Genomic DNA, 18,726 nt, shown 5'->3' with positions numbered 1-18,726 from the left:
TGTCCTCACATTTTAAAATAGAATCCTTTCTTCTCAACAGTCCCCCAAGTCTTACCTAATTCCAGCATTAACTAAAAAGTCCATAGTCCAAATTCTCACCTTAGACAAGGCAAGTCCCTTTCACCTATGAGCTTGTAAAATCAAAAATGAGCTAGTTACTTCCAAGATTCAATGGGGGTATAGGCATTGGGTAAATACACCCATTCTAAGTGGGAGAAATCAGCCAAAACAAAGGGACTAAAGACCCCATTCAAGTCCAAAACACAGCAGAGCAGTCATTAAATTTTAAAGCTCCAAATAATCCTCTTTGACTCCATGTCTCACGTCCAAGCTAAACTGAAGAAAAGGGTGGGCTCCCAAAGCCTTGAGCAGCTCCACCCCTGTGGCTCTGCATGGTACAGTCCCCACAGCTGCTTTCATGTGCTGGCATTGAGTATCTACATCTTTTCCAGGCACATGTTGCAAGCTGTTGGTGGATTTGTCATTCTGGGGTCTGGAAGATGATGGCTCTCTTCTCACAACTCCACTATGCAGTGCCCCACTGGAGACTCTGCATCAGGGCTCCAACCCCATCTTTCCCTTCTGCACTGCTCTAATAGAGGTTCTCCTTGAGGGCTCAGCTACTGCAGCACATTTCTGCTGGGACATCCAGGCATTTCCATACAACCTCTGAACTCTAGGTGAAGCCTCAGAGGGTGCAAGCCTCAAGCCTTGACGGCTTCCATGTGATGATGGTCCTGCAGGTGCACAGAGAGCAAGCCTCAGCTCTTGCTCTCTGTACATGAACAGGCCCATCACCACACGGAAGTCTCCAAGACTTGAGGCTTGCATCCTTTGAAGCCATGGTCCAAGCTGTATCTTGGCCTTTGTTAACCATGACCGGAGCTGGAGTATCCATGATGTAGGACATTATGTCCTGAGGCTGTGCAGAGCAGCAGGGCCCTGTACCTGGCCCACAGAACCTTTCTTCCCTACTAAACCTTTGGATCTATGATGAGAGGGACTGCCTCAAAGGTGTCTGTAATGCCTTTGAAGCATTTTCCCCATTATGCTGGCTGTCAACATTTGGTTCCTCTTTACTTACGCAAATTTCTGCAGCTAGCTTGAATTCCTCCTTGAGAAAATGGTTTTTTCTTTTTTATGCATTTTTCCATGGTTAAGCTGCAAATTTCCCAAACTTTTACACTCTCTTTCCCTTTTAAATGTAAGTTTCAGTTTCAGATAATCTCTTTGATCACGTGTAACAGAATTAACCTTGGCTCCAGTTCCCAATAAGTTCCTCACCTCTATCTGAGACCTCCTCAGCCAGGACTTCATTGTCCATATCACTATTAACTTTTTGGTCACAACAATTTAACAAGTCTCTAGGAAGTTCCAAACTTTCCCTCATCTTCCTGTCTTCTTCTGAGTCCTCCAAACTGTTCCAACCTCTGCCCGTTACCCAGTTCCCAAGTTGCTTCCACATTTTCAGGTGTCTTTTTAGCAATGCATCACTCCTGGTACCAATTTTCTGTAGTAGTCTGTTCTTGCACTGCTAGAAAGAAATATCTGAAACTGGGTAATTTATAAGAAAAGAGGTTTAATTGGCTCACAGTTCCACAAGATGTACAGGAAGCATGGCTGAGGAGGCCTCAGGATACTTGCAATCTTGGCGGAAGGCAAAGTGGAAGGAGGCACATCTTACATGGCTGGAGCCTGAGGACGAGGGAGAAAAGTTGGAAGTGCTACTCACTTTATAAACAATGAATCTCATGAGAACTCACTCAGTAACACGATAACAGCAAGGGGGAAATCTGCCGATCCAATCGCCTAGCAGATGCCTCCTCCAACACTGGGAATTACAATTTGGCATGAGATTTGACTGGGGACACAAATCCAAGCCATATTAGGCATTCACTTTTAAGTCATAATTAGGCTCTTTTTGACTTCTGTTTGCTTCTCAGTCTTAAAAAAATCTGTGAAGGGCATCCATTTTTCTTCAGTTAATAATGTAAGAAAAGACTACATTGATGTGGTTAAATTCCTAAGACCCTCAAGTCTTTAGCGATGAACTAAATGTCTAGTATCATCACTTACAACAGTGTCAAACTTAATGGAGCTTATGTTGATATATAAAGTTTGTATTTTTATTTTCATCATTTAATTCCATGTTTCTGACAACTATTTGAAGTTTCCTCATATACACATTTTTATCTTAGAAAAATAATATTTTACAGAATATTTTCACCTGGGCTAATACCATAGACACTTGAATCTAGACATTTTGGCCCAAGTATTATTTTAAGCATTGCCAAAAAAACAAAAAAAAGAAAAGAACAGAGAGTCAGTCATTTCAGTGACAGTATTACCCTCTTCTTTGAGTCAGTTCACTAAACTGTCCCCAAACTGTCATTTATCGAAGAAAGAGACTTGTGCTCAAGTATTTGGCTAAGACTGGTCAGAGCTAAAAAAAAATTCTTCTTGGCAATGATGTTTTGTTTTAACAAATTTATTGAACATTTGACACTTCTTAAGTTTTTTATGGAGCTGTGTGTAAGCCAAAAAAAAAAAAAAAAAAAAAAATTCATGGTCTTAGGTTCTGTCTGTGAAAAAATTTTGTCTGTGAAAATTTACTTGATACAATTTTACCTGTGAAAAAATTTACACATCCAGTAGTGAATCCCTTCCTTACCATGCTATCTTTTCGTTAATTCAGCTCACATCCAAGAGGAATGAATTAAAGAGAAGCTCCACTAGATCTTGCTAAATTGCAGTTTCCAAGAGACCACTTTCTTTATCAACTGTCAGGCTTCATAGTCGGCCTGTTACAGCTGACATTACATCCTCCCTAGCAGATTACATCATATTAAACAGTGATGGAGTCTGAGTTATTGAGTCTCTTGCTTTTCTTCTCAACATCCTCTCCCTTCATCTCTCTTCCTCTTCCCTACATGCTGAATTCCATATACCTTCTCTGGGTTCTCTCAGTGTCTTGGGATCTTTACTCTTAGAGTATGTGTTACACTGCACCGTCCTTGCTGGGTTGCTATTTTGGCTTAGCTATTAGACTGTGAGCTTTATGAGGGCAGGGCCTATGTCTTGTGTCACTTTATCTCTTCAGTATTTAGAACTCTGACTAAATTACAGAAGAGCTCAATAAATGTGTGTAGGGTAAATGATATCAATGATAATGGCACCATTGATTGTCAAACTTAACCCTCTCAGTAGACAAGGCTTAAATAATTCAATATTCTGTACTAAGAGTCCCCTGTCACAAAATGAATCCTGTTATTTTAAACTCTTCCAGGCTATGGTCAATTATTTCATTAGAATTTATTAAAATGGAAACCAAGTTTACTATTCAATACCCATGCGGCCAGTAGGCTTTCTCAAATTTTACTCATCTATTTTATGTCAAAAGTAGTCACATGTGAGAATGGACAAAACATATGAATATTTAGTATGACCAATAACTACCCATGAAAAACAATTAATAATTATATTTTAATATATGTTAATCCATGTTTTTTAATAAATATAAAGTTGGAAATATTCGACTCATTTGTGAAATGAAAATGTATGGGACTATATGGCAAACGTAAATTATGTGAGGGTTTACTTTTTGTTTTGTTTTTGTTTTAGTGTACAAAGAAGAACACGTCCATGTTTCTACACCCAGTGAGATTATCTTCTTTATAAATTGTGAATTAAAAAAAAAAAAAGTCAAATCTGTGATTATTCTGTGGCTCTGATTAAATACTGAGATAATTCAGAGTAAAACCAAAAAAATCAGTCTGTGCTTCTTTGAGCATATGAAAATTTACATAATAATAGGCCTTAGAGCTCAGAAGTGATAGTGTCATGAACCTTGACTAAACTAACCTACTTATTTTAAAAAATCATCATGTGAAGAAAGTTTGGTTAAACAAGACAAGATATGCAAGATAGAAGTTATTAAATGTTTAATCTAACTTGATTTTTAAAAAGTCTCGGTATTATTTTAACATGTTATTAGTTGATACATGTAAAGTTTAGTCCTAGCTCTGCCACTGATGACTTATTTAAACTCATCAGGTATCAATTTTTTGGGGGGGCTCAATCTCCTTACGTGGAAAATTAAAGAGTTGACAAAATGATTCACAGGATTCCTTCTACCTATACCATTTCACTATCTTCTTTGTTTTCATACAGTATTTAAACTTGATTGAATTGGATGGAGCTCAACCAAATATTATTGATCTTAAGTTCCACTTGAGTGTCCTTTCCAGAATAAAAAGATAGCTCAATTACTCTTTCCACGGCAACTCAGAATCTAGTATCTCTCTCTGTCTTTGTCTCTCTCTCTCTCTCTCTCTCTCCCCCCCATACAAAAAGACACTTAAGTGGGGAAAGAGAAGCCTCCACTCCATAGACTGCAGAAAACGGGAATATCCACTAGGCAGACTCAAGTTTCAGTAAATCAGGGTGCTATGAAGAGGCTAATACTATAGGAGAATGTGTTTTGTCATGAAATTGGGTCCCAGAAGACATAGACACAAGAGTTGAGAGAGAAAATACATGGAAATTATATCTAGATGTGGGGTTGGTGAAAAATGCAATGTCTGAATGAGACAATAATTGATAAAATGAGTTTATATTTCAGGAGACACCTGAAGATAATGAAGAAGAATTACATGAATAGAATTAGCTATTTTAGGGTAGTTGTAAGAGCATGATTTGGGGTAGAGGCAAATACAAGCAGGATGCTGTTTAATAGCCATATAATACTGGCTAGTTGTTTAACCCCTTAAACTACAGTTTTCTGATCTGTGGTTAACAAAAATTGGTTAGGAGAATTCAATTATATTCACCACACAAACACTGAGCACGGTGCCTATCATCTTTTAGATTATCACAAATTTCTGGAAGCAAATCTTATTATGATTTGCACTTACAGCAGTCAGACCAGCATCTTGTAGTTTACTCACTTGTGAAAGGAGGATCTTGGGGGATATTATTTTTTGTGGAAATAAAATTTGATGATTTTCAATTCAGTGTGGCTCAATGCTTCTAGCAATAGTCTTTCTGTCAGATATCCCACATGTTTCCATATCCTTTCTCAGTTTGGCCTTCATTCTAATACAGACGTAAATGAGGTTGACTGCTTAGGAAACACAGATGGATCATTCAATCATTCATTTATTCAGTAGGTATTTATAGGTATTTATGGAGTACCTAACATGTGCTAAGCACTCTGCTGTGTCTGAAGATGCAGTGTGATTAAAAACAGACTTTTTTTTTTTTTTTTTTTTTCCCTCATGGAGCTTAGAATCTAGAGGCTTTTTTTGGAATAAAGATCATCATATCATCACATACGGTAAAACGATTTTGTGTAAGTTCTGTAAAGGAAAGATACAAAAAGGTTGGAGAATCTGCAGAGAGTTGGACATCATTTTAAGGAGGGTAGGGAAGGATTTCTTGAGACTGAGGACATGATGCTTAAACTTGATATCTGAAGACATTAGGATTTTGCTAGGTGAAGACAAAAGGGAATTTTAGCAAGACAGAGATGCATGAGAAAAGGCACCATGTTGGGAAAGGACCATGGAATTATGCAGCATTGATCAGTAAGGAGATTGTCTGAAATTTAAAGAGTAACATGTATTTTTTAAAAAATAAAGGGAGAAGACAAGAGAAGGAGAGCTGTAGAAAGCTGTTGAAACATTTTATTTTTTATTTTTTGGTTACATGGATAAGTTCTTCAGGGTAATTTCTGAGATTCTCGTGCACCCATCACCCAAGCAGTGTACACCTTACCCAATGCTTACTTTTTTACCTCTCATCCTTAACACACCCTTCCTCCTGAGCCCCCAAAGTTCACTGTGTTATTCTTACACCTTTGTGTCCTCATAGCTTAGCTCCCATTTATAAATGAGAACATATGATATTTGGTTTTCCATTCCTGGGTTACTTCACTTAGAATAATGATCTGCAACTCCATACAGGTTGCTGCTAAGGCCATTATTTTATTCCTTTTTATGGCTGAGTAGTATTCCATGGCATATATATACCACATTTTCTTTAACTACTCATTGGTTTATGGGCATTTAGGCTTGTTCCATATTTTTTCAATTGTAAATTGTGCTTCTATAAACATGTATGTGTGAGTCTTTTTCATATGACATCCTTTCTTCTGGGTAGATATACAGCAGTGGGATTGCTGGATCTAATGATGATTCTACTTTTAGTTCTTTGAGGAATCTCTCCATACTGTTTTCTGTAGTGGTTGTACTAGTTTACATTCCCACCAGCAGTGAAAGTGCTCCATTTTCATCACATCCGTGGCAACATCTATTTTTTTTTTACTTTTTTATTATGGCCATTCTTGCAGGAGTAAGGTGGTATCTTATTGTGATTTTAATTTGTATTTCTCTGAACATTAGTGATGTTGAGCATTTATTTTTTCATATGTTTGTTGGCCATTTGCATATCTTCTTTTGAGAATTGTCTATTCATATCCTTAGCCCACTTTTTGATGGTATTATTTGAGTTTTTTTTCCTTGCTGATTTGTTTGAGTTCCTTGTAGATTCTGGATATTAGTCAGTTGTCAAATGCACAGTTTGTGAATTCTTTCTTCCACTCTGTCAGATGTCTGTTTTCTCTGCTGATTGTTCCTTTTGCTGTGCAGAAGCTTTTTTAATTTAATGAGGTCACATATATTTATTTTGGGTTTTTGTTGCAGTTGGTTTTGGGTTTTTGATCATTAATCCTTTGCCTATGTGAATGTCTAGAAGAATTCTTCCAATGCTATCTTCTAGAGTCTTTGTGGTTTCAAATCTTAGACATAAGTCTTTGGTCCATCTTGAGTTGATTTTTGTTTAAGAAAAAATATGAGGATCTAGTTTCATCCATCTACATGTGGCTTGAAAATTATCCCAGTACCATTTGGTAAATAGAGTGATGAATTCAGTAAAGTTTCAGGATACAAAATCAATGTACACAAATCAGTAGCACTGCTATACACCAACAACAACCAAGCTGAGAAACAAATCAAGAACTGAATCCCTTTTATAACAGCTGCAAAGAAAAATACTTAGAAATATATCTAACCAAGGAGGTGAAAGATCTCTACAAGGAAAACTATGAAACACTACTGAAATAAATCATTGACAACACAAACAATGGAAACACATACCATGCTCATGGATGAGTAGAATCAATATTGTGAAAATGACCATACTGCAAAAAGCAATCTACATATTCAATGCAATTCCCATCAAAGTACCATCATCATTCTTTGCAGAACTAGAAAAAACAATCCTAAAATGTATATGCAACCAAAAAGAGGAAGCATAGCCAAAGCAAAGACAGTTGAAATGGCAATGGAAAGGTTTGAGTCATTCTCATGTAGGTGGTAACTGAAGTAACATGTATGAATAATGATGAATAAAAAGAAGACCAGAGTAATAAAAGGAGAATGGCTGAGAGAGTCTTGAGGTCTTCTCACATTTAGAGGCAAGAAGAGAGAGGCAAGGCTGACTAAGAGACAAAGAGTAAAGAAAGGTAAAACAGAAACCAGGACAGTCTTAGGAACTTGTTTTTCCATGTCACATAATCATCTGGTACAATTTATGGTCATGTTTATCCTAATTAATACAAAACCAATTAACATAGAAATAGCAAGTTTAGCCTAGAAAATTTCTATATAAAGAAACAACTTATTGGTTGCATTAGCCTTGCAAGTACTACCTTTTAGAAAACTTAACTAAATATGATGAAGTCTATGTGATTCTTCTTGCAAAACTGGAAATGTTGAAATTGAAGTCAAGGTGTCATTAGCAAAACTATTTAGTTTAATAAGTTCATTGCTTATTATTATCTATATGTTTTCTTGTAGCATCATAAAATATATTTCTTATGATGTATCCATTATTTATCTATCCTTTAGCATGTTATATATAGTTACAGACCTATGTAAAATGTTTTAACTTGCATTTCATGAATAACTTAAATCTTATGATCTTGAGGAAATTAATTCTACTAAGAAATATATGTTCTACCCATGAATGACTAGCTTTAATAAAAAGAATCTATGAGTAAATGCTTGAAGACTGTGTAGATTTATTTTACATGTAGATTTATTTTCAAATCTACCCCTTCCCTCCAATCTGGCAGACATTAATACTTTTTGCCTCAATATACTTTTACTACAATGGTTGCAAAATTATAAGTTTTTCACTACATTATTCCTTCTGTATTTATTAATTGACATTCTGTTCCAAGGAAGTAGGTTGCAATCCATTACTTTATTTTGGTGTGTGCTCATATTTTCCCAGATTTAGACAGAGAGAGCCTCTTCATGCTGGCTTTTATATCCTTTTTACCTTGCCTTCAGACACACACACACACACACACACACACATACACGTTTTAGTATTCTTTATTACTTTCTGGCACAGGCGCCTTCCCTAACCTAGTCATAAAATTAGCCATTTCCTTAAAAATTTCTAGCTTCTTTTAATGAGGAATGGAAACTAGAAACCAAAATGTAGGTGCCAGATATGCGCATTATGGTAAATATCTTTTAAATAAAATTTGAATGCCATTCTCTCTTCTAGTCTCTGGAAAATAAATCAAGCAACCAAGAAATAGACAAATGAAAATGTTAATTCTTAAATTGAGCTGATATCAAATGATACAATTTAAGTAAAACTTATTGAGCACTCCTTGCAAATATTACAGGATATTCATTATTATCATTTAGTAGATCAAAAAGTGTATAGGCTTATTATAAACTTATAGACTAACTATTATAAAAATTATACTTATTTTCAACTTATGGTTAAATGGATAGATTTTGAAATAATTAGAAATTCAAGACTGAAAATTGCATTCCCCTTCATCTTAACTGAATTTAAACAATGCTATATATATTTAGATTTTTGTTACATGTTATAAAATATTATTTTTCCAAGATTATAAGTTTCAAGGCATGAACTAATTGAACCATTTAAAATTAATAGCTTAACAACTACCCTGCCCTGCCTGGACACTTCAGTCAGAGGCAGCTCTGCATTTCTCTGAGGCAGAAATCCCCACAACCCCTTTGCCATTGCAGTTGCTGTGGTACCACCCTACTCACCCTTGGGGATGGAATAAAGGATCTAGTTCCTACACTGACAGCTCCAACACACTGCAGTCCCCATATGGAAAGAAATCCATTGTGAGCCTCCAGTCCTCACTCTTCACCAGGCAGGGCCCCGGCTCAGAATTGCAGATCAGTTACCCCACCCATGGCTGAGCATACCCACAAGTAGTGGTTGAGTTTCCTGAGGTGAGTGGAGGCCTCCAAGTGGCAATTGACAGCCCCTCTTCCACTGTGACTACAGTAGTTCTGCCCCTGCCTATCCTTAGTCTAGGAAAGAAGCATTGTATGGCGCTTAAATCATTTGTCTGTACACACATCTAGTCAGCATAGATGAGCTTAAGACAGCCACAATTACAATTTCTCACTTTTATTAAACTTTTTCCTATTTCTAGAAGGCTAATATCTATGTTTCAATGATATGAGGAACATGCTGCTTCCTATAACTGAAAACACTCTTCCTTCCCCACTCTCCTCCTTTAAAAAAATTAGGTGTGATTTGAGGAATATGCAGAGTAATTAGAGGATCAATGTCTGGCAGAGATTACAAATCAGAAATCATGGCAGAAGTCCAAACAAGTTGTCCTTAGAAAGGGGCAAAGAAGAAAGGAGGATCTGGGTACACAGCCAATATTCAGAGACCAGAAAGAGCACACAGGAGAGAGATTTTAAAGGAAGCTATTCAAAGTAACAGCTCTAGCTTTTTATAGGTTGTCGTTGACCTATGAAAATGGAGCTGAAATAGAACAGAGCTAACAGTAGCCTAGCAGGGACCAGACCAACAAGTTTAATCCAGAGAAGGGAGCTGAGTCACCATACACCTGGTTCTTAGCGTTCCTGCTTAGTGGGTAGGAAGAGGCTAAGAGGGGGTTAAAGCTCAGTCTCTGTTGGGCTCTGGCTGAGACTGCCTGGGTGGAAGTAAAACTTAGAAACTCTGAGAGTTGGAAATGGGAGCTCCAAATTCTTTGAGTGCGCATAAAGTTTTCTTCATTAATAAGACAAACAACATACAGGTAATTTTGGAAACACAGCTATTTTTTTCCATAAAAAATATCAATTCTCAGATGTACTTTTGGGTGGAAAACTATAAACTCTTAATGTAAAGACATCTCTCTTTTCTTCCTTTCACTGCTAATTACTTCATGCCGTAAATGTCTTGATCACAACATTTATATTGCAATGCAATTATATATTTATATGTCTTTTTCTGTGGAATAGAAGTGACCTTGCCTTATTCATTTGGTTTTTAAACTCCAGAGTTTAGGAGAGTGCCTGGTGCATAGAAAACATTCAATGGGCTTTTGCTGAGTCACTGAATTCTCTGTTTACGGATTGAAAGATGTGGCAATTGTGCAAGAGGAAAGGTCACTTTAGAAATGATGTTGTTCAAAAGCTGTGAGAATGAAGCCCAGAAACTGCCATTGTCATTCAGAACATTTGGCATCAAGAAATCCTGATTATTTATGAGAGAGGGAGTGCCAGAAATGGCTTTATATTGACAGAATTTAGGAAAAGATGCTTATGAATATTCTTGTGTTTGAGACCTGGTTCATTAGTGGTTGGAAAGCTCACTAGTCATTTTGTAATGCTTGTTGGAAAATAATATTTTTACAGATTTTTTTCCACAAGTACTATTTGAAGATTATTGATTTTTTTTTCTAAGATTATGGAGAACAACATGTTTCCTTTGGAAATATGCAAACACTGGGGTGATATTACTGGAAGCTCTGCATAAAATTAGAGACATTTTCTTTTGTCACTCACTAAAAAATGCAGCATAAAAGATGATTTCATGGACAAGCATGGTGACTCACACCTGTAATCTCAGTTATTCAGGAGGCTGAGCCAGGGGTATCCCTTGTGCCCAGGTGCTACGATCGCACAACTGCATTCTGGCCTGGGCAGCAGAACAAGACCATGTCTCAATAAATAAAAGAAGAATTCCTTGAGATTTGATGTCACGAAACAGTCTGGTTATAGAAAGTTTTATTCACATATTCTCCAAATAACAGGATAGTATTTATTTCACAGAGCATTTTTTTCTTACATATTTAGAGTTTTATTTCTATCAGTAAGATACTATACAAAGTACGTGATAATTAGGTACATGGGTTATTGCTTACTTTTATTTGAACAAAATTCCTTTTCACCAAGACTATATAATAGTCAATTTAAATAAAACACTCTTTCTCCATTAAATAATGTCATGATGTTGAGGCAGGCCTTGATCAAGCATTTATTCCCCAAATCTTGACTGAGGGCCTGCTCTCAGTCAGGCATTATAGGAAGGATGGGGGATGAGTAATGAACAGACAGGCAAGTTCTCTGTTCCTATGGTCCTCACTGCCTGGTAAGGAAGAAAAGATTCTACCAGACATTTGGTAATGATAAATAGAAAGTATAGGGTGCTATGGAGGTGTCACTTGGGGGCATCACTTTATTTGGGAATCCTGGAAGGCCTGAGAAGACTTTTTTTGTGAAAATATACTGCGGCTGAGACTCAAACAGAAGAGGATTGGTCAAGATACCCCATTCCCTCCAGAGGCTGTAAAGGTAACCTGGACTTTCAGAATGACAATGTCTTTCTGGACAATTACTACTCTTTTTATAACTTTAGGTATCTTTAAACTACATAAAATTAATTTTTGATAAGAGTTTCTAAAAGGATTTCTGTGGTTATGAGGAAAAACAACACATCTTAGTCTTCAAAAAATAGGTAAAATTTATATTATGTAAAATATTTACTAATTGAGAAAACATTGGTTATTATTTGGATAATTTGTCTACTTTCCATCTATTTTGGCAGTACTATAGGTTGGATAAACATTTTTTCCCCCTACCCTCCAAATTTATATGTTAAATCCTGACTCTCAAGGTGCTAGTGTTAGAAGGTACAATCTTTGTGGGGTGATTAGGTTATGAGGATAGAGCCCTCAGGAAAAGGATCGGCACTCTTATAAAAGAGACTCTAGGAAGCTCATGAGCCTCTTTCACCATGGAGGTCCCAGAGAAAAAATGACCACCTATGAACCAAGAAGTAGGCCCTCACCAGACACCAAACCATCTGATGCCTTGATCTTGAACTTTTCTGCCACCAGAACTGTGAGAGATAAATTTCTCTCATTTATAAGCAACCCAGTTTATGGTATTCTGCTATAGCACCACAAACAGACTAAGAAAGGCATTGTAATTCTAATCAGCATAAATTATCCTATACTAGAAAAAATTGAAATACTAGTTGATTTTGAAAATAATTCATTAAGGCTATGTAAAATGCATCTCACTAACATAGTCAAGTTATATTTTTTAGAGAAATAATCTCTACAAAACAAGGTAACAGTCTAATAAATAAAAACAGTTGGATTGATTTAGGTTTCAACTCTTACATTCCTTTGATATTTGAGATTAAGTATTATTTTAAAGAAATTTATGAACAAAATAATAATACTAAAGGATATATTTAGCTTCTTTCTTTCTCTCTCTTTCTCTGTAATGACATTGGTTTTGAACAAACCTGCATTGTGTTGGAATTGAACTACCACAGCCTATTTTCATCAGGTGACATACCTAGCAAGAATCTGATCACATTTTTATCTGTAAAATGTAGTACACAATTGCACATTTTTATCTATAAAATGTACTACATAAAATGTAGTACACTATTACGCATTTTTATCTATAAGATGTAGTACACTATTTAAAGAATGCAGTTTAAATACTTATCCTAATGACTTTATAATTGTGGCAGGCAATAAATAAACCAGCATGCATGGCAGAGAGAGCATCACTGAACTGTTTCTAGCCTATTGTTCCCACTTTGGGCATTGCCAAGTCTTAGATTGGTTCCACCTCTGTCCCTTTTTGGAGATTTTATTTTTCTTCCAACTTTGAAAACCCATGACTTCTCTACTTTTTGTAGGTACAAATTGTAAGTGAAAATTTCCATAATAGAAAACAAATGCTTCTACTACCTAGGAGCATTCAAGCCTGGAAGGGACCTCAAAGGTCATCTAATCTACGTTCGTGTTGAATGCTTCAGTTCTTTCTACAATATACCTGCCAAATGTTGCTCAAGCCACTGTTTGAATGCCATTAGTGACAGGCCACTTCACAGCTGCAGAGGCAGCCCCGTCCCCTACTGTCAACCTTGAGTTACACATGTAATCTGCTTTGGAGACTAAATATATATACGTATTTGTAATTTCTAGTAGTTTCTAATTCTACCCCTTATCTCAGGGCTGTGATGAGTATGTCTAACCCTCTGACTTGAACCCCACAAGACATTCCGAGACATATTTGTATGTAGCTCTTATTCCCTTGTAAGAGCAGGGACAGTGAGAATTATCACTGGTCAAGAAGCCATGGCTTGTGCATAGTTTTTGATGTGTGAGAATTTTTGGGTGGGGGGAGTGGGAAAGGAACCTCTGAGAAATGGGAGGGAAATATGGGGGCATTAGCTACTTGGAAAAGGTACCATGAGGATGAATAAAAGGGAATAGAGCCTGCTAGTTGGGAAGTTGAGAAGTTTAAACGCATACTTGGCTGACATCTCAGGCTGCCTAAGAGTGTCTATAAAATTTATCATGATAAAGTGATATTTTACTTAATCTCTTCTTTTAATTTTTTAAAAATACATATATACTATTAGGGTTCAAAGTAAGATCAACTATAATTAAAAAGTGGCTATCAGGCCTGTGTGCCACTGCTGTGGTTTGAATGTGTCCTCCAAAAAGCATGTGTTGGAAATGTAATCCCCAGCGCAACAGTGTTGGGAGGTGGAGACAAATGAGAGGTGATTAGACCATGACAGGTCCACCCTCATAAAATGGACTAACGTTGTTATTAAGGGAGGGGATTCATTATAAAAGGGCAAGTTTGGTCCCTTTTTCTCTCTTCTCTTACTTTCCCTTTGTCTTCATGAGATAATGCAGCAATAAGGTTCTTGCCAGATGAAGCCTCTTGATCTTGAAATTTCATCCTCCAGTACTATCAGCCAATACATTTCTGTTCATTATAAATGTCCCAGTCTGTAGTATTCTGTTATAGCAGCACAAAATGAACTAAGGCAGTAGCTTCCGGGGTCAGACTACTGCAGTTCAAACCCAAAATGTATTGTAAAGACTCTTTGATCTGTGGATCTCAATCTCCTTATTTAGATAAGGAGTGATTTAATATATTCACTCTGTATTTATTTATTTCAACATTATTTTATGTCATCTATAAGCCAGGTATACTTCTTGGTATCATCAAATCATTTGAAGGAAGGAGAAATTTGTTTTTGAATATTAGAATAAATGAAGTAATATTACACTTCTTCATGATATTCTCTTTGGTCAGTAATTTCAATAACTTTATATTAAAGTACAGATTTGGGGAGTGAAGCTAACGGGCTCTAAAATTTTAAGTGGGTTAATTTAGTCAACAGACTGTGGCGCTAGCAAAGTATCAGTACATTTTAGTTAGGAAGAAAACAGAAGTATTTTGTTAGTGTAAATTTTGTGAGCATCATTTTTTCACTAGGCTGTCAAATTTGTAATACAATGGAATGTCAATTTTTTTTTTTTTTTTTTTTTTTTTTTAGATGGAGTCTCGCTTTGTTACCCAGGCTGGAGTGTAATGGCGCCATCTCGGCTCACTGCAAGCTCCGCCTCCCAGGTTCACGCCATTCTCCTGCCTCAGCCTCCCAAACAGCTGGGACTACAGGTGTCCGCCACCACGCCCAACTCTATATATATATATTTTGTATTTTTAGTAGAGATGGGGTTTCACTGTGTTGGCCAGGATGGTCTCTATCTCCTGACCTCATGATCCGCCCGCCTCAGCCTCACAAAGTGCTGGGATTACAAGCATGAGCCACCACACCTGGCCTGGAATGTGAAGTATTTTTTAAGAAAAAAATATACTGTTGAACTTAAACTGATTGAAATACATAAAATAAATAGTTTTTTTACCTTTATTACTAAGATCTTTTATTTCAATTGCAATGAGGTTCTAATCCCAATGGATTAGACGTTGAAGTCCTCACTTCTCTTCATAGAATCACTGCTCTGGTTATATATGTCCTAAGCAATTAACTTGGAGTTAACCTTATGAAGATGGGCTTGATGGAGATCTGAAAAAAAGTTTCCCAGCCAAGATAAATGGACATTCTGCCAGACAACCCAGTAGTAGTGTGTTGATCCTTGTCAACCTATTATCTCTCAAAAGACAGTAAAGAGAAATATAGCTTATTACTGATGTGGCTTGTAAGTAAAGTATAAGCAGTTCCTTCATGCTGGATAAAGACAATGGTTCTCTGGTTGATGCTCAAGGTCTCTCAATAATATGTTGCTCCTCTTTCTCTCTCCTCACCTCATGAAATATTTTTTATCTAACCTAGGAGTCTACACACACACACACACACACACACACACACACACACAGAACTCATAAATTTTCTCCCATGATTTGGCTTAGGAATATTAAATTTAAGTATCTTGTTGCATTGATTTTTTTTTATGTCCACAATATTGCACCCAGTATTAACTGCTTACAAGATATGTATACTTTACTTCTTTCTTATAATGGAACTTCAATAAAATTGAAGGTGGCAATTTTCCAGTTAAGACAGTATTTCACCTCTTCAGATTTCCTTGTTGTTAAGACTGGCTTTATGTCTCAAATATAGACAATAAAACATGAGTAGAAATCAACTTGGTGGAGCTTCCAGTTAAGCTATTATTTCCCGGACTGAAAACAAAAACCAAAAACCAAAAAGAACAACTTGACATGGCTCTTCTGTCTTTCTTTCCTTCTTCCTGCCTTGAACACTAATATTCCTACATGTAGAGCACTCTTGCCTGATTATGAAAATGAGCAAATAATAAGAATAGAGCAACAGAAAGCTGAAATGAATCTTAATCTTTGACAATTCTTTTGGACAACTTCTTGAGTGCCATCTTGGAACTCTATGCCTCAAGACTTCTTTTTACATGGTAAAAAGGAAACCCTAGCCATTTTCAAACTCTAAATTAGGTTAAAAAGTGGTCCTCTTCTTCATAAAATATGAGGAGATCCATGTGTGGCCATTTGGGTTGTAGTTGGTGGAGGTAAGGAAGTAACAGGGATATTCCCAAAGTATAACTGAAGTAACTCAATAGTAGGAGAAATATTAGTGCAAATGATATTTTGAAAATTCTCCTGTAATATATGCAAATAGCCTAGAAGATTGCTCGTCACACAATAATAATTTCACAAGTTGGAGTGAATTCATTATCTTTAGTGGCAGGGTGAGAACTAAGAAACTTATGGTTCCTGACTCCAATTCCAATGTACTTTTTATTATACCACTATGTGGATCAGTAACTCAAGGACTAGTGAGAATGTAAAACTGGCAATTCACTACATGGATATTGTATACCTCCCTTGGGAGAAAGTCCAGAACATAGCTACTGGATTGGAAAATAGCCTATGACTCTTCATTGGAACTTTATTTGCATCTTCCATAACTTTTGGTTGTTGTCATTTTTCTAGCCGCGAACTTACTTGTCAGTGTGATGAAGTCAATTGACTTTTTCTAGAATAATTTTTCTAAATGCACAAAATGATATGCATACAGTTAAATAAAATAAAATGATATGGTTTGGCTGTGTCCCCATCCAAGTCTCATGTTGAATTGTAATCCTCATAATCCGCCCCTGTATCGAAGGAGGGACTTTGTGGGTGGTGATTGGATCATGGGGGCGGTTTCCTGCATGCTGTTCTCATGATAGTGGGTGTGTTCTCATGAGATCTGATGGTTTTATAAGTGTTTGACAGTTCCTTCCTCACATGCGCACACTCTCTCCTGTTGCCTTGTGAAGAAGGTAACTCCTTTTCTTTCTGCCATGTTTGTAAGTTTCCTGAGACCTCCCAGCCATGCAGGACTGTGAGTTAATTAAGCGTCTTTCATTTACAAATTACCCAGTCTTGGCCGGACGCGGTGGGTCAAGCCTGTAATCCCAGCACTTTGGGAGGCCGAGACGGGCGGATCACGAGGTCAGGAGATCGAGACCATCCTGGCTAACACAATGAAACCCCGTCTCCACTAAAAATACAAAAAAATTAGCTGGGCGTGGTGGCGGCGCCTTTAGTCCCAGCTACTCGGGAGGCTGAGGCAGGAGAATGGCGGGAACCCGGGAGGCGGAGCTTGCAGTGAGCCGAGATCGCGCCACTGCACTCCAGCCTGGGCGACAGGGCGAGACTCCGCCTCAAAAAAAAAAAAAAAAAAAAAAAAAAAAACAAATTACCCAGTCTTGGGTATTTCTTCACAGCAGTGTGAGAACAGGCTAATACATTTAAAAATTAAATGCACTTATAAAAACATCTGTGATCTAAAATTGTATAAATTGTTTCTTCCTAGAGTTATAGGACTCATGGTCTGATAATTTTGGAAAAGGTGGTTCTGTTAATAATGGGTTATTGCCATTGTGATATAAGACAATGTTAAAGAAGAGAAACAATTATCTGGCATTAAATTAGAGGATGTCCTTTGTTCAGCCTCAGGTGATGAAGGGCTAAATTGTTTTGATGGTTACCAGTGCTGAGACGGATTTTCATATGCACACCCACACATACACGCAAATAAACATAAAATAACATGTGAAGCTGACATCAAGGCCATTATCAGGTGTCTGGCACTTCTCAGAATGTAACTAGCAGGAGGACTGCAAAATTATATGATAATGAAGCAAACTCTGTGTGTAGAGTAGAGTTTTGTGGCTTGTCAGAGGGAATGGATCACTCCAATAATCAAACTGAGATTAACAGGCTTTATGAAGGAGTAGGGAAAGAGAGGTCATCAAATATGGGAGAGAGGAAAAGGCAGGAAATAATTCATGGATATATTTATAGGCATTCTAATTGCTACTAATTGCAAATGAGAGCTAAGGGTTTTCAAAGAGTTGGAATTGGCATCAGGTAAAATATAACTTGATTTTATAATAAGTTTATAGTCATTTACCCAATGAAGTCAGTTTATAATATTTATCTTTTCTCTTGCTATCAATGTTAATTTTATTTTATGTGCAATATACATATGTATAATCACTTAAAACCAAAAAATACTTTTCCTGTGCACTGTGTGTAATTATTACCTAACAAATGGCTGATGGATTGTGCTGAATTCCTTATTGGTCCCTTTATGCTTTCTTAACAGTGAAGAAAATCAAAACTCATAAAGAGAGTAAAATCCCTCCCTGCTCCAAAAAAATATTTTTCCTCCACTCTTCCCTCTCTGCTATAAGTGCTGTTTGAACCATGTTTGGAGTAGTTGCACTCAAATGTGTCTGAATGCTTTTATATTTCAGGTTACGTACATATTCACGAGGTGACAATCTATAAGAAATAATTTGTACATTTTTTTTTTTTTACAGCACACATAAAATTTGGCAATTTCTTTTTGACCTAAGGACCAATGGGTTGCACAGCTTTCAACCTTGTCAGACTCTCCGTTGCCTGGGGAAACGCCACATCTTATCTCTAACTCTGGCTGTAACTTGAGTTCCAGATGGAAGCTGACCCTACTTCTTATTGTTTTCTTTTCCATTTGTATGGCTTCCAGAATGCAGTCCTGAAAGTCAGTCCTGGATAGTTGCTTTCAAAT

The 18,726-nt window shown here is 36.8% G+C and overlaps 1 long non-coding RNA gene across 1 annotated transcript; it reads left to right on the top strand.

Annotated features, from left to right (window-relative positions):
• The first annotated feature begins 10,031 nt into the window (after positions 1-10,031).
• On the top strand, positions 10,032-15,052 carry LOC135968180 (uncharacterized). The gene is made up of 2 exons (XR_010582736.1): positions 10,032-10,117; positions 14,686-15,052. It is a non-coding gene; the product is annotated as an uncharacterized lncRNA (long non-coding RNA).
• Positions 15,053-18,726: the final 3,674 nt, after the last annotated feature.

This window comes from Macaca fascicularis, chromosome 18, assembly GCF_037993035.2.
Source record: "Macaca fascicularis isolate 582-1 chromosome 18, T2T-MFA8v1.1".
In the NCBI taxonomy this organism is placed as follows: Eukaryota; Metazoa; Chordata; class Mammalia; order Primates; family Cercopithecidae; genus Macaca; species Macaca fascicularis.
This window is presented reverse-complemented; position numbering and strand designations above follow the sequence as displayed.